This window comes from Lagenorhynchus albirostris, chromosome 2, assembly GCF_949774975.1.
Source record: "Lagenorhynchus albirostris chromosome 2, mLagAlb1.1, whole genome shotgun sequence".
Lineage (NCBI taxonomy): Eukaryota > Metazoa > Chordata > Mammalia > Artiodactyla > Delphinidae > Lagenorhynchus > Lagenorhynchus albirostris.
Window position 1 is genome coordinate 115,024,686 of NC_083096.1, and position 15,500 is coordinate 115,040,185.

At 33.7% G+C, this 15,500-nt stretch overlaps 1 protein-coding gene across 3 annotated transcripts in view; it reads right to left on the bottom strand.

Annotated features, from left to right (window-relative positions):
- ADGRL2 (adhesion G protein-coupled receptor L2) overlaps positions 1-15,500 on the bottom strand; it is a 271,647-nt gene that overhangs the window by 200,704 nt on the left and 55,443 nt on the right. For all 3 annotated transcript variants that reach the window (XM_060139665.1, XM_060139667.1, XM_060139666.1), the window contains exon 2: positions 12,133-12,174. The gene's annotated coding sequence lies outside the window, so the exon portion shown is untranslated. The remainder of the gene's footprint in view (positions 1-12,132; positions 12,175-15,500) is intronic.

Here is a 15,500-nt window from a genome sequence, read left to right on the forward strand (position 1 = left end):
AATAGTGGGTTCTGGTTATAGATTAGAAAACTGAGCCTGAGAGAGATTAAGTAACATACCCAAGGCCATAAACGCTAGTGAGTGATAATGCTTCCATTTGTACCCAAGTCTATCTTTCTCCAGGACTGCCCACTTATCCTCTACAGCAGGCTCTCCCCAATAGATAGAAACTAAATTGTATTATGTATGTGTGTGTATGTTTACATATGATAAAGTTATGTGAAATAACAGAGAATCAAAACTATTTACAGTATTAAAAAACTGGAAATAGATACATCAAAATTTTAAAAGTGATTGTTTTCGGTACTGGGAATATAGCTATTTCCTTCTTTTGTCTACTTCTTTTAATTTTCCAGATCTTCTTTACTAAGCCTATCCTAGTTTTATAAAAATATCACCTATATTATTTAGTTAAAAAATTATTATGTGAAAGAGAGATTAGCTTTATTCTGAATTGTCCAAAGAGGCTGAATTAAGATGCTGCAAGATACAATGAGGCATATTTCAGTTTAAAAACAGAACCTCTTGTAGTCAGAAATTTTCAAAGACGCAATATCTTGATAGAGGAAATACTGATTTTCCTGTTCGTGGAGATGCTAACCCAAGTCTGAAAACACTAAAATTTTATTGTTCTATGTGGTTAAATAAGCCAAGGACTAGGTAGTTAATATATCACTGGTTAATATATCACTTCATACTGAGGTCTTTCAGACTGCTTAAGGGGTCTTATTTTATAAGTACTTTTAATAAAATATTTGTGTAATGAATACATGAATGTATACATTTAGAACAGGAAAAGTAGACCATGGATAATATTATTTTTTGTACCAGCCTTTTCACAAAGTATGCACAGGTAGTAAAGACTGTACTGAAAGGTCACGCTCATTTGTTTGTTCAAGTTCCAAGGTACTCCTGGCTGTTGACATCTGAGCACAGAATAAGTGGTCCCTCCAGGAAGCTTCATTTGGGCATGACCTCTTCTCACACAGTCTACCTCTCTGCCTACATTCCAGGCTCTTGCAAGCATCCCTCCTTTTTTTAAAAAAAAAAAAAAAAACAGGACTTCTATTAACTAAACTGAAAACTCCACAAAATCGGGAATCATGTCTGTTTTGATCTTCTTATACTATATAATGCTTGATATAATAGACACAAAACAAGTATCAATAGAATTAATCAGTTTAGCAGATATATTCAGCAAGTTTTTCTTTTGTTATCTAAGTATGGTTAGAAAGAGCGCCTTTGATTTCAAGTATAGACTAACAGCAGAGTTTATCTCAAAGGATTGCCATTATTTGTTATCTTTTTCTAGATTCCTGTTTCCTATCTGTGAGTAGATACAAAGACCCACTGCTTTAGGCCTTGAAGCTGTTTTTTTAAGTAAGAAAAGCAGTATGATTTTTCTTTTCAGAGTATAAAGTTGTTAAATTTTGCCATATGATAGGTGTATGAATTAAGTTTACAATATGGAGGTCTAGAGAAGAATTTGAGACATTACTTCCTTTTTTCCAAGGTGAACTCTAAACCCACTTTTCATTTGTGTTCCTACCACACAATTTGTATCAATATGAAAACGGCCAGGCCACAAAATAACTATAGGAGAAGCAAATGTTTCTGCCAGTTCTTTCATATAGTTGGAGACAGTAGTGACGGGGACATCCTAGTTCTGAAACTTGCTTAATCAGTTTCACTGTGCACAGACTGGATAGGCTTCATTTATTCTTACTATTATACATATTAAAGTATCTTCATAACATTTTTGTAGCTTCTCAGGGTACGGACATACTTACAATAAATATAGGCCTTCAACAGGAAAATTCCTGAAATGCATCATCAATGTAAAAGAATAACCACTCTACTTTAAAAAAGTGTAAGTAGATTTATTATTCAAAAAACACTGTGATAATGAAAGGCACAGTAAGAAATACAGGACAAAAGGCCGAGGTAGGAAGTTTTGAGGAAGATATCACATGACCATTAATAAAAAGATGGGCAAATAAAAGTAACAGTTGTCCATTACTTATATGATCAACTTAGGAACATATTAAAAATACCAATTTCTAGCCCACAAGCCTGTAGATTCTGAATCAACAGATATGGTCTGGGGCCTAAAAATCTGTAATTAAAAAATGCCACCCGGGCTTCCCTGGTTGCGCAGTGGTTGAGAGTCCACCTGCCGATGCAGGGGACACGGGTTCGTGCCCCGGTCCGGGAAGATCCCACATGCTGCGGAGTGGTTGGGCCCGTCAGCCATGGCCGCTGAGCGTGCGCCTCCGGAGCCTGTGCTCCGCAACGGGAGAGGCCACAGCAGTGAGAGGCCCGCGTACCACAAAAATAAATAAAAAAAAAATGCCACCCCAAATTCTGATGCACAGCCAGGTTTAGGAACCATAGACTATATACTAAGGATAAGAAGAGAGTACAGAGTAGATATCATTCTCAACAAATTCACAATCTAGTGACCAACATGACTATGAATGCTTGAATTAGAATGATGAGGAGCTGCTGGTTATTAGACTATTTCAAATAAGAAAAACACAGCCTAAATTAAGGTAGTAATAGTGAAAACAAAGAGTAGAGCAGACATTTGAAAGAAATCTTATGGGTAGATTTGACAGACAGGGTTATTTCTTCTGAGAACTCTCCCTGGCTTGTAGATGGCCATCTTCTCTCTATGATGTCTTCATGTCGTCTTCTTAAAAGGACACCAGTCATATTGGATTAGGGCTCACCCCCAATGACCTCATTTAACCTTAATAACTTCTTTAAAGACTATCTGCAAATATAGTCATATTTTGAGGTCCTGGGGGTTTGGACTTCAACACATGAATTTTGGAGGGACATAATTCATCCCTTAACAACTAACTAGAAATAAAACAGACCAGCCAGGTCCTTAACATAGCATAAAATGCTCAATAATTGTTACATTCATCCCTTACATTTCAGTCCTTTCCTCTTCCATTCAGGCTATGTAAAACCTCAAGTAGAAAGTAACTGCAAAGTAATATTACATGCAGAAAGGCCTTCTTGATGGAAGCCCTCTAGATACCAGAAGTTTAACTGTCCAAATACTAGTGGTCCTAAACCTTGTCATAAGGAATAATCTTAGGTAATCCTTACTTTGACCTGCCTCGGGAATAAATCAGAGGCGAGAGGTATGTTCTGGTCCAGGCAGGGCTTCAAAAAAACTCACCCAGGAACTCTTCCCAATTCCCTTCCCTTATGGTGGAAAAGGTATTAAAGGCATTATTCATCCATCACCTCCTATGACTATCAGCATGGAGGAAAACCATCTCCGAATTTAATTTTCCTTATATAAAGGTATCAGGACTATTTTAGTTGCAAGTTACAGAAACAACTCAAATAAGCTTCGGCAAAGGCAATTTACTGGTTCATGGATCCCTAGAAAGTTTAATAACTAGAATTAAGGTTCTGAATCAGTCTTCCCTGGGATTCATCAACCAGTATATTCTCTCTTTGCCTAAGAGTCTGTTCTGTGATTCCAGTTTATAAAATCACAAGGACAGACTATGACTGGCTCAGCTTTGGCCAAGTGCCCAACGTAAGACCAATCAGAGGTTCAAGGTTAAATGAGAAGACAAATTCTTTTTAAAAATTTTCAAAAAACAAATGTAAAGAAAGTTCTTGAAAAAGAAACACTATACTCGGGAATTCCCTGGCAGTCCAGTGGTTAGGGCTCAGCGCTTTCACTGCTGAGGGCTCAGATTCAATCACTGGTGAGGGAACTAAGATCTCACCAGCCACACGGCATCCAAAAAAAGAAAAAGAAAAAAGAAAGTCCTAGAGATACTCTGATAATTTATATTTATCATTTTGAGCATTAAGCTAAAAGGAATCTATCTAAAAATACTAAAGATTGAAAAAAAAGATTCTATACTATAGACAGCAATATATTACATAGACAGAAATATATTATTTTTAGCCTAATACAATATTTACAATTATACTTGTTCATTTAAACTAAACAGAAAAGTACCTATTCTTATTTCTAATTTTTTTGTTGTTGTTGTTCACTGCAGTTCTTATAGCTTGAAAGTTAAATGTCAAGATCAAACTCCATTTTAGTGTAACTAGGTTTAGCTTAGCAAGTTAAAACTTGATTATATTGTTAATTTCTAATTTTATAGAAAAGAAGGGTTTACATGTTATTTTGAGGAAATCAAATGTTAAAAAATAATTTAATTTTTAGATATAGTTTTATGGGCAACAAGAATGGGAATAAAAGAGAAGGGGACACAAAAGAATGATAATAGCAATTTCAATATTTGAAGTCTTTGTGGGTCTAATTCTGCTTTTTATCTTTTTTTACCTGAGTCCTGCTCATTTTTTCTTTGTTGTTTTTGGTTTTTTTTACAGTGTTTTTATGATTTCTGATTGTGGGCTTGTTGTACTCATGGAATTTTATCTGTAAAAATTCTTGGAGAGATGGAATAAAGTTAGGCTCTCCAGAGGGGATTTTCTTTTGATTCTGCCAGGCACAAAAGGTACAACTAGGGACAAGTTTAAGCTAAATTTCTTATCTTGGAGTCTTTAGACCACTGAGATTATAAAATTCTTGCTGGAAATAGTAATGTCAGTTTCTGATTATGATATTTCAAGGGAGAATTTTTTTCTCTTTAGTTATGCATTTAAGACTTGTAATTTACCTTGCAGTCCTCTGTGGGATGGATTTATTTGTAGATCAGGTTAACAATGAGGATATATCCATTTTGCATTCCAGCACTGAATCCTGGGCTTTGTCATTTTCCCCTTGTGCCAGCAAGGACATGAAAAGTGAAATTCATGTTCACCCCACTCAGTAAATGTCCTTAGAGTGAGAAATACTTCAGTTCTTAGCAATCCTTTGTGAGAAAAATCATATTTTCCTCTAAATTAATGTAGGAAAAAACACTTGATAAAATTCAGCATTCTCAAAGATCAAAAACAAACAAACTAAAAACAAAGCAAACTAAAAAGAAAATTTCTAACTTGATAAAGGATATCTACAAAAAAACTACAACTTTTTTTTTTAACTTTTTTTTTTTTTAATATTTATTTATTCATTTGGCTGCACCGGGTCTTAGTTGTGGCATGCGGGATCTTTGGTTGCAACATGAGAACTCTTAGTTGCGGCATGTGGGATCTACTTCCCTGAATGGATCGAACCTAGGCTCCCTGCATTGGGAGCACAGAGTCTTAGCCAGTGGACCACCAGGGAAGTCCAAAAAACCTACAACTTAATGTTGAAATGTTCAAAGCATTTTATTTTAAAAATCAGGAAAAAAGAAAGTTGTCTACTATTACAATTTCTATATAGTACTGAACTAGAGGTCTGGTTGGTGGAGTACACAAGGAAAAGATGAAAGTATAAGAACTGGAAAGGAAGAAATAAAGCTGGCATTACTAACAGAAGTTAGATTGCTTACATAGGAAATCCTAGAGAAAATACAGATAAATTATGATAATTAATAAGAAAGTTTTGAAGATTTGTTGAATAAAATAAAAATACAAAATTATTTTTATTTCCATGTGTCTCATACATTAGAAACTATCACTACACAAAAGAAATTATTGGAAGATATAATTTTAAAATATTTTATTAAAAAGTATTTAGAGATAAATATAACAAATTTATGGGAGAAATAAAATCTTTTTGAAAAAACATTATAGAAAATCTAAACAAATGGAAAAGTAAACCATATTCTTGGATTGGAACACTAAAATTTATAATACAAGTATAAGTTCCCTTCAGATTGATCTGTAGATTTTAAAATATTTCAATCAAATTTTTTGCATGTGTAGGAGGTGGCATTGACAAGCTTTTTCCAAGACTTATATAGAAAAATAAAGGGCCACAGGAACAAAGGAATTCTTGAAGAATAGAAGAACTTACCAAATTTTTAGTTATTATAAAATGCTAATAATTTTAGCAGTATAATATTGGTAAAGAGGTAGAGTAAAACACAGACCCGAAAACTAGATTATAAATACGGTATATGGAAACTTGATTCATGAAAAGTCTGACTCTGAAGATCAGCGAGGAAAGCATAAACTATTCAATACATGGTGCTAAGACTATGGTTTCTAGTTTTAATAATTTATTTCTGCCTTACATCATAAAAAACAATTTTTCAGGGCTTCCCTGGTGGCGCAGTGGTTAAGAGTCCGCCTGCCGATGCAGGGGACACGGGTTCGTGTCCCGGTCCGGGAGGATCCCACATGCTGCAGAGCGGCTGGGCCCGTGAGCCATGGCCGCTGAGCCTGCGCGTCCGGAGCCTGTGCTCCGCAACGGGAGAGGCCACAACAGTGAGAGGCCCGCGTACCGCAAAAAAAAAGAAAAAAAAAATTCAAATTGATTAAAGACTTAAATGTAAAAAGCAAATGTTAAAACACAGAAGATAAAGGGTAAGATTTCTTAAGTGGAAAATGTAAAAAATAAGCAAAACAGGAATGTTTGCTAAGTTTAACTGCATTAAGATTAAGAGCTCTGTCCATAAAAGGGCACCTTAAAAAAGTGAAAAGACAATTCATGAACTAGAAAAGGACATTTGTCACACAAATAAAGAAGAATGGATTAGTATATGTATTACCTAAAATTCATTTTTTAAAAATTGTTTAAAAGGAATCAGTACCTCATAGAATAGGAGGCTGTAATTGTCAGTAATATGAGAAAAGATACACAATCTTATTAGTAATCAAGGAATTGAAAATTGAAACTCTGAGGAGTTGTTATTTCACCTTCACAAAATTGATAAAAAATTTTAAAGTATCTGACAATATTAGGTGCTGACAAGAATGCAGATCTATTGGAACATTGACATTTATAGTCCTGGGAGGGGTATAACATTGATACTTTGAACAACAGTTAGCAATTATCTAATAAATTTGAAATTTTCCATACTCTATGACTCAGCAATTTCACTTTCAAGCATATATTCTAGAGCAAAGTTTCTCAGCCTTGTACTATTGGCATTTTAGTTCAGATAATTCTTTGTTGTGGGAGCCGTCTTGTGCCTTATAGGATGTTTAGGGCATCCTTGGCCTTTACTTACTAAAAACCAGTAGCATGCTCCAAGTTATGATAACCAAAAATGTTTCCACACATTGCCAAATATTCCTCAGGGCAAAATCACTCCAGGTTAAGAACAACTTGCCCTAGAGAAATTTTTGTACCTATCCATTTGTACATGTTAAAGAATGTTCATAGCAGGACTATGTGTAATAGTAAAAAGAAAACATAAAGAACTGAAGCAGCCCCAAAATCCATCAACATTAAAGAGGTGAAATAAATTATGTCATAAAATGGAATACTATACAACAGTGTAAACTAATGGATTACAGTTATGTGCAGTAAATGGTTGAAACTCAAGACTTAATGTTGAATGAAAAAGTAACTTTCATTTACATATTATTGCAAACATGTAAACCAATTTGTATGTTTAGGGATGCAAATACATGAGACAAAATTACAAGGGAAAACAAGGGAGAGAGAAAATTTAGAACGGTGTTTAACTCGTTGAAATGAGGGTTAAGTAATTGTAGAAGGGAAACAGGGGACTTAAGTATTTTTGATTTGTTACTTATTATGTATTTGAAATTTTACTTTTTAGCTACTAAATATCAAAAAAAAATTTTTTAAAGGAAACAAGTTTTTTTTTTTTTCTTTTTTGCGGTATGTGGGCCTCTCACTGTTGTGGCCTCTCCCGTTGCGGAGCACAGGCTCCGGGGCGCTGGCTCAGCGGCCATGGCTCACGGGCCTAGCCGCTCCACAGCATGTGGAATCTTGCCAGACCGGGGCATGAACCCACGTCCCCTGCATCGGCAGGCTGACTCTCAACCACTGCGCCACCAGGGAAGCCCGGAAACAAGTATTTTAACCTTATAAACTGTGTGAAACAATTCAGTAACACCCCAGAAATATATTTTTTAAATTTATTTAATAATTTTAGTTTATATATTTGATTGGTATGTTTATATATTTGAAATAATTTTAGAAGCCAATTTAGAATATTGCTTAGGAAAATTCGGTGGTTAAAACAAAACGGATTAACCATTCATCAAGAAAGACATTCTGTCTTCAAAGACAATGGCTACTAATAGATAACATATTTAACTAACTGCTTTAAAAGCAGGGCTTTTTTTTTTTCTTAAATAGGATAATCTAATGGCAGTAATCAGTGCACAGAGTGAACTCCCTCTTGTAAAAAGCGCATCAATTGTTTTTCCTAATTAAGATGAATATTATTCCTGTGAAATGAACCAAAAAGTTGTTTGAAACCGGAAATCCCAAAAGAGATCTATAATCTAGAAGGATAATTGCATGCAATTTTAATTGAAAGAAAAGGAGAGGCCTGTTTTTATCTTTGCTTTTTTCAAAACCTTGAAAGTAATCAACCTGTTGTCCAATTAACAATGTTTTAATATTACTATCAGCTGACCTAAAAATGGACATTTGATATATTGGAAACTGTTGTAGAATTTTTAAAAATAAATGGCAAAATGACTACTGGCTACAGTTAAGTCCAACATGGCACTTTTATCTTTAATGAAATAAAGTTACAAATTTTTATTAATATCCCCAGAAATAAAGTGTATTTTATTGTTGATTATAGATTAGGTGCGGTGACTATTCACAGAAATATGCACTCAAACTTTGTTCATTGTGGATGAGAGGAAACATCTATTTTGTTGAAATGTAAATTACACTGAGAAATTTTCTTTATTTAAATTGTCATTTATCTCCAATCTGTTAAAGATTTTTGGTAATGCTGAAGATTTATTCTGTTCAGTTTTAATAGATACATGTCAACAAAATATATATTTACATTTTAACTCATTTCACATAGTAATTCAGAACTTTGGCTGCTTATTTAAATTTGTACACTTATAAGTCAGAAAGAAATAATTTGAATAAGCAGATGTATTATTTATCCAATAATTTGTTACATTGACCCTGCTCTTTGTTATGGACAGGAGGTTAATTTTGTTTGCTTTCTAAAATGTCATGTTATGTTAGTTGTACTAAAGATGTTACATAGTGGATGCAAAAAATAAAACAATAAATTAAAATTTTTGATTCCTGGTATTTCTGTTTAGCATCTTGGCAGCATAAACCTATTATAAATATATATTTCCATATTCAAATAGGGATGAATTTGGCTCCCCATTCTTTAGAAGGGGCTGATGTTAGATTTTCTCTCACACACTAAATATAGTGGTACCTCATTCAAGGTGAGAAAATTCAGGTTAAATTTCTAAGTACGTTTTTTTAATTTTTTTTAATTTTTTGGATATTGTCCAGATGCAGTGTATGTAGTTTCAGTTTTTTTTTTTTTTTAATTTATTTATTTATTTTTGGCTGTTTTGGGTCTTCGTTGCTGTGCGCGGGCTTTCCCCAGTTGCGGCGAGCAGGGGCCACTCCCCAATGCGGTGCGCGGGCCTCTCATTGTGGCGGCTTCTCCGGTTGCAGAGCACGGGCTCTAGGCGTGTGAGCTCAGCAGCTGTGGCTCACGGACTCCAGAGCACAGGCTCAGTAGTTGTGGCGCACGGGCTTAGCTGCTCCGCGGCATGTGGGATCTTCCCGGACCAGGGCTCAAACCCGTGTCCCCTGCATTGGCAGGCGGATTCTCCACCACTGCGCCACCAGGGAAGCCCTCTAGGTACGTTTTAAAAATAGTAATATGGAAAGAATATCAGCAAAATACACAGTATGTAATCTCTCATTTGCAGTATATAATTTGAATTGATATAAGTGAATTTTGCAAATAAATGAAATTTACCCTTTTAATCATTAAAACCTTTTTCATTTTAACAACTCCCAAATCGCCCAATATTATCTTTTGCTCTGTATAGTAAGTTTAAGGATATATTATTTCATTGTAAAATTCTAGGGCTAGAAAGGAATTTAGATTTTATTAAAAATCTTCCAGTATGACTGCTCAATTTAACAGATCAGGAATTTTGAACCCAAGTGTATGATATGTCTTACTCAATATCATACAACTAATCTTGGTTCCTCAGTTCTTACTGGTGGTGAATAGGTGTGAAAAGCCTCTAGCTTTTCAATGTGTTCTTCTCTGGTCCCTCCCAGCTTTGCTAGTTTGTCTTCCAGTTTGTGAGCTAGACAATCAGAGAACCAGTTCTGTCATAATTTTATGCAGACTGAGAACAAGTAAGATGGAAGTGAGAACCTGGGAAGCATTAATGTGAACTGTATTAGATCCTTACTGGAGCACCTCTCCCTCCCTAAAATGTCTTCTAAAATTATTGGCTTATTTCCAGATAAGTTGCTGGACACGTGAGATGTAATTACAATTGATATTTTAATGCTGAGTTTACAATGTATGATAAATTACTCTTGAGAAGAAATCTTTAATCTCAAAAATATTTGATTATTTGTGTTATTTATTATGCTTACTATAATATGATTTATTAACATTATTTTAGGTTAAAACCACCTCTTCTGCTAACATACTTTGTTTTCTTTTAATCTTGGATCTTAAAATAAGTCTGCACATTCAAGTTGCAAAGATGACAATTGGTTGTAGCTGGGTAAATTACACAGTAGATTTTAGATCAAAGTTTTCTGCTGTTACTAACTAGTATGATCTACTGACAAAGTGTGAGTTTATTTTAAAAGGTTTACCTTCATATTTTGGCCTTTTCCTATGTAGATTTTTCCTTCTTCTGAAAAAAGTTCATAAAACACCAAATTCTTATACGCTAAAAACCAATGTGAAGCTGCAGATCTTTTTATTTCAGTTTAAAAAGGTTTATTTTTTTTCACACATGTGCCTGAATTATAGGAGTGCTTCTGTATTAGAGTAAAATTAATAAAAGTAATAGCTTCAACCTGATTTTAAATCCTTCATTGTTTTATTGTATAATTTTACTCAATTAATCTTCAATTTGCATTTTTAGTTCCTTATGGGATTAGGAAGGTTTGGGAGGTTTTTGTTTTCTTTTTTAATTGTATAAGATCATTTTGGTTATGCAATTGGCACAAAGAGGTATTTCCTCAACTGTATGTATATATATATATTTCGTTAATAATAATATACTGTTTTGAATAGACTGTTATTCAAATACTGCTTTTATTCGGATAAGAATAATAATACATATTTATTATAGGAAATTCAGAAAATTAAGAAGAAATGAAGACTACTGAACTACCTGTGTTCCCACTGTTTGTGTGCCTCTTGTTAGTCTTTTTTCTAAGCCTACAGTATGGTCCCAGTTGTCTCTCCTCTCGATACACAAGCACAAATGCGCACAACATATAATGTATTTATAATGTGTTCTGCTTTTTCACTTAACATAGCACTTTTCGATGATTGGTTTATTTCAAAGTGATTTTTTTCTACAGTGAGAAATTCCTTCTTTTTATAGGGAATATGCAAGAACCACTGGGGGGAAGAACTTTGTAGGAGACAGTAATAACTTGTTAAGGAATATCATTTTACATGGACCTTTCCCATTCAATAAGATTGATTTTTATTGTTGTTTAAATTGTAAAGAGGTTATGATTAAGACTAAATTTAATATTACCATTTCAAGTCATAAAAACATGAAGACAACAAAACTATGAGTTTAGACAAAATCATACAGTAGCTAGCTTGCCTTGGAGACATTATGATATATACTTTTAGAAAACAAACATTTTAAAATTCACAGATGCTGCAAAGCCCTGGTCAAACATAGATTACAATCAGTTTTTATGTAACAGTAAAAATTCCAAAGGACTCTTACCCGCCCACTCTCAATATGTATCACAGATATGCTGCTTCTTTTTGCTCACAGAATGTAAACCACATTTATTTCTATATCTGTGTGTATTTTAAAATAAATTACCGCAGAAAACAAAATAGGGAGTACACTGTGTTCAAATGCAAACCAACAGAGAAAGCAAAAACCTTATATTCCCTCTGAAGAGCCTGTAGCATAGTTGGTGAGAATTTTGGAATGCTTATAGAATTTGAATGCGGTATCCATTTATTTCAAGAGTATATGCTACCTTATAATTATCAGATCGTTCAATACATTTAGCAAATGATACTCCACTTTCATTATAACAATTCACTTTTTCTTGTTTGTGTTCAGTACTATCAAATATAGAAAGAGCTCTTTACTTACCATTCGGGGAAAGATGAAATTTATCATTGTTCCATAAATACTCTGGAAAGCAAAGAAAATATTATTATTTATTATATCTCCATCCACAGGGATCCTAACTGCCAAATGTAATGCAACAGCACCAAAATAAAAATGAAGTAAATCTATTGCAGAAAACACAAATCAGTGTTCTAAGAATTCTTGAATGTGTATTACATGCCTTTGGACAGAGCTACTTTAGGATTAAACAACTGTTGTGATAAGTACTTTCAAAGTCAGGAATAAAACATTTTATTTTCCCCCCAAAATATTATTGGATTAAGAGAATACTGTCAAAAGTTTTTTTTCTTTCTTTCTCCCCTTTAGCTCAGTTGAATTTTTCATTGATAACAGATAGGACAGCTATACTCAAAACTCTTTAAGGAAAATTGAGGGGCATTTTACTTTCTTGAAGTCAGCATTAATGACAATTGCATCTATTTATATGCAAATACATTTCCTTTTTGGAATCTTGAACTGAAAATCTGATGTAGGAGCTGAAAACAGAATTAAGAGTCCAAGCTCTTATTTTTCCACACTAAATAAGTGATAATAAAGAGCTACATTTTTCCTTATTGTTTTCTGTTGATTAAAAACAGGTTTTAATTGCATCACATGGTAAGAATTAGAACAAATTTGTATTTTGAAAAGGTACATACGTTCTTAAATTTATTCTGTCCTTTAAATTTTTAAAATTAACATTGACTTTCACAATTAATAATTAGTACAAAATAACCTTTCTTAGTGTCAATAGTTCTAATATATGTATACACATAGCTGATTCACTTCGTTGTACAGCAGAAACTAACACAACATTGTAAAGCAATTATACTCCTATAAAGATATTAAAAAAAAAAAGGAACTTGTCAGGATGTAAGAAAATATGCTTTTCTCATATCCTGATATATAATGTCATTACATATTGGTCATTTTCTGTTCCTTTATGTTTTTGTAAGAATCATAAACTTAATCTAGAGAAAAACACACAGAGTACATCTCCCTCTGCTAAAACTAGATGATAGCATAAATAACATATGCAGAAAAGGGATTTACTTTAATTTTTGGATAATGACATTTCAGATCCTTTGATTTTTTTCGAATAAAGTAATCCTGACTAAAAATTATAATGTGTTAGTGTCACTTGAAATCATTATTTCCAAGAAAGATGATGTTTCAGTAAATGAAAATTAGTGAAAATTTCAAATGACAAATACTGACAAAATTTACTGACTTTTCGCTGGAGGATAAAATTAAGATTTGAAAGGTGTCCTACTTAGTTTTTCACATAGAAAATATCTTATTTTTTAGACTTTTTTTTTTTTTTTTTTCCGGTACGCGGGCCTCTCACTGTTGTGGCCTATCCCGTTGCAGAGCACAGGCTCTGGACGCGCAGGCTCAGCGCCCACGGCTCACGGGCCCAGCCGCGCCACAGCTCACGGGCCCAGCCGCTCCGCGGCATGTGGAATCTTCCCGGACCGGGGCACGAACCCGTGTCCCCTGCATCGGCAGGCGGACTCTCAACCACTGTGCCACCAAGGAAGCCCTTTTTAGACATTTTTAATCTAAAGAAACGTTTGGGTAGTAAATGTGGAAGTCTGACATTCTGTAATAATTGAGGAATTCTCCCCACAAGCATAGTTTCTCCTAAGAAAGCTGTTTTTCATATTTAATTATAAATATTAATAATTTATTTAAATTTTTTTGTATTTATTGATTTTTAATGAAAGATATTCAAGGGAAAATTTTAGACTTAGAAATACTTTATTGTGTGTAGTGCTTATTTCTGAAGAATTATTAATACCACTTTTGATATTATAGCTTATATTTATAATTACTAAACTGCGAAAAAAAAAAAAGTCAAAGTATTTTTAAGCATCAGCTCCTGAAGAGGGCAGCACGTTCTAGATATTATTGAATTTCAAGCTCAAATATGACAGCTTTGGCTTTAGTATACTTTTTTTTAAGAACTAGAGGGGGAAAAAATGGATTTTTTTTTTTTATAGATGTCTACTCCCATGATACAATAAACCAGCAGAAATTCTAGGCAGCTGCAGACCAAGGTCAAAACTGTATTTGATTATTACAAAAGAACATTCAAATTAGACACCTAAAGCAATGTATTTAGAAAGGGAACAACAAAATACTAGTAAGGAGACTTTCCATGAGGAATGTGTTTTATCTTAATACTGCAGATAACTTTTCCTATTGGCAGTGCATTGACTGTCAAAACTACTAAAGGGGTTAGATTTAATTATCTCACTTCTTGCACATTTCATCTCAATTGCTATGGCAACATTCAGTTGCCTCAGCAGCAATGCACACTTTAATCAGATATTTCCTCCTCATTTCTCTATGAGCCAAAACTGTGTAGTCAAATTTACAACCAAGTCCTGATAAATCTGATAACACTTCTTACAATTTAATGGCAACTTGCCTCCACCCACACATATAAATATTTTCAGAGAGGTTTGTAACTATTGGACAAGTATAAGACTTGATAAGAACATACACTTGGACTTTCCTACTTCATTGATATTTCTTTGCTATTTCTGCCACTATTCTTTATTAGAAGTTTTTTACAAATTCAAAACTCACTCCAGCAAGTCACTAACGTGGGTCACCTGACCTCAATAGGAGAGCTGATGAGTAAACAACCTCCAACATTCAGATGTCAACCCTCCTCAAAAGCCTATTGAATTATTTACCTTTTATCTGAACATACTTTGAATTGGCACATCAAAGAGGCTTTTTCTATTTCTTGAAAGCAGGTAAAAGAAGGAAAGAAAATAATTCAAGACAAAGCAAAATCTGATATAGGAAGAAAACTGTAGGGTATCAGACTTAAATGGAGGGCCAAGCATGAAGAAAATTTGGTTAAGCTTCAGTAATGAAGCAATTTTAATGAGAAGTGAAAGCATGATGCATTAAATTGTTGATGTCACGTGGGTGAATATTAACCATCTACATTGTTGGACAAATCATCACTTTAGCATTTTGCAAAAGACTAGAGAAACTTTTGTGGGCAGATAAGGAATATCCAAACTGTCTTCAAGTCCGATTTAAAGTGTTAGCTTATTATATTTTTATAAATGTTTGGAATTTTTTTAAATAGTAACTTTTAATTTGATACTGTATAATAAAAATTATTTTAAACTGTGATTAAGCAGCAAAGTAATCTAAGGTCTTCCTAACAATTTTAGTGGCTGCTATAAATTTGTATTTAGATAACAAACATTTTATCCTGAAGTTGTGATAGTTCTTTGGTGAGAAATTTTATACCCGTAGCTGACAGTAATATTTCAGCATCGTTTTTCAATCACCACTTTGTAGTGTCTAGTAAAATTTTCATT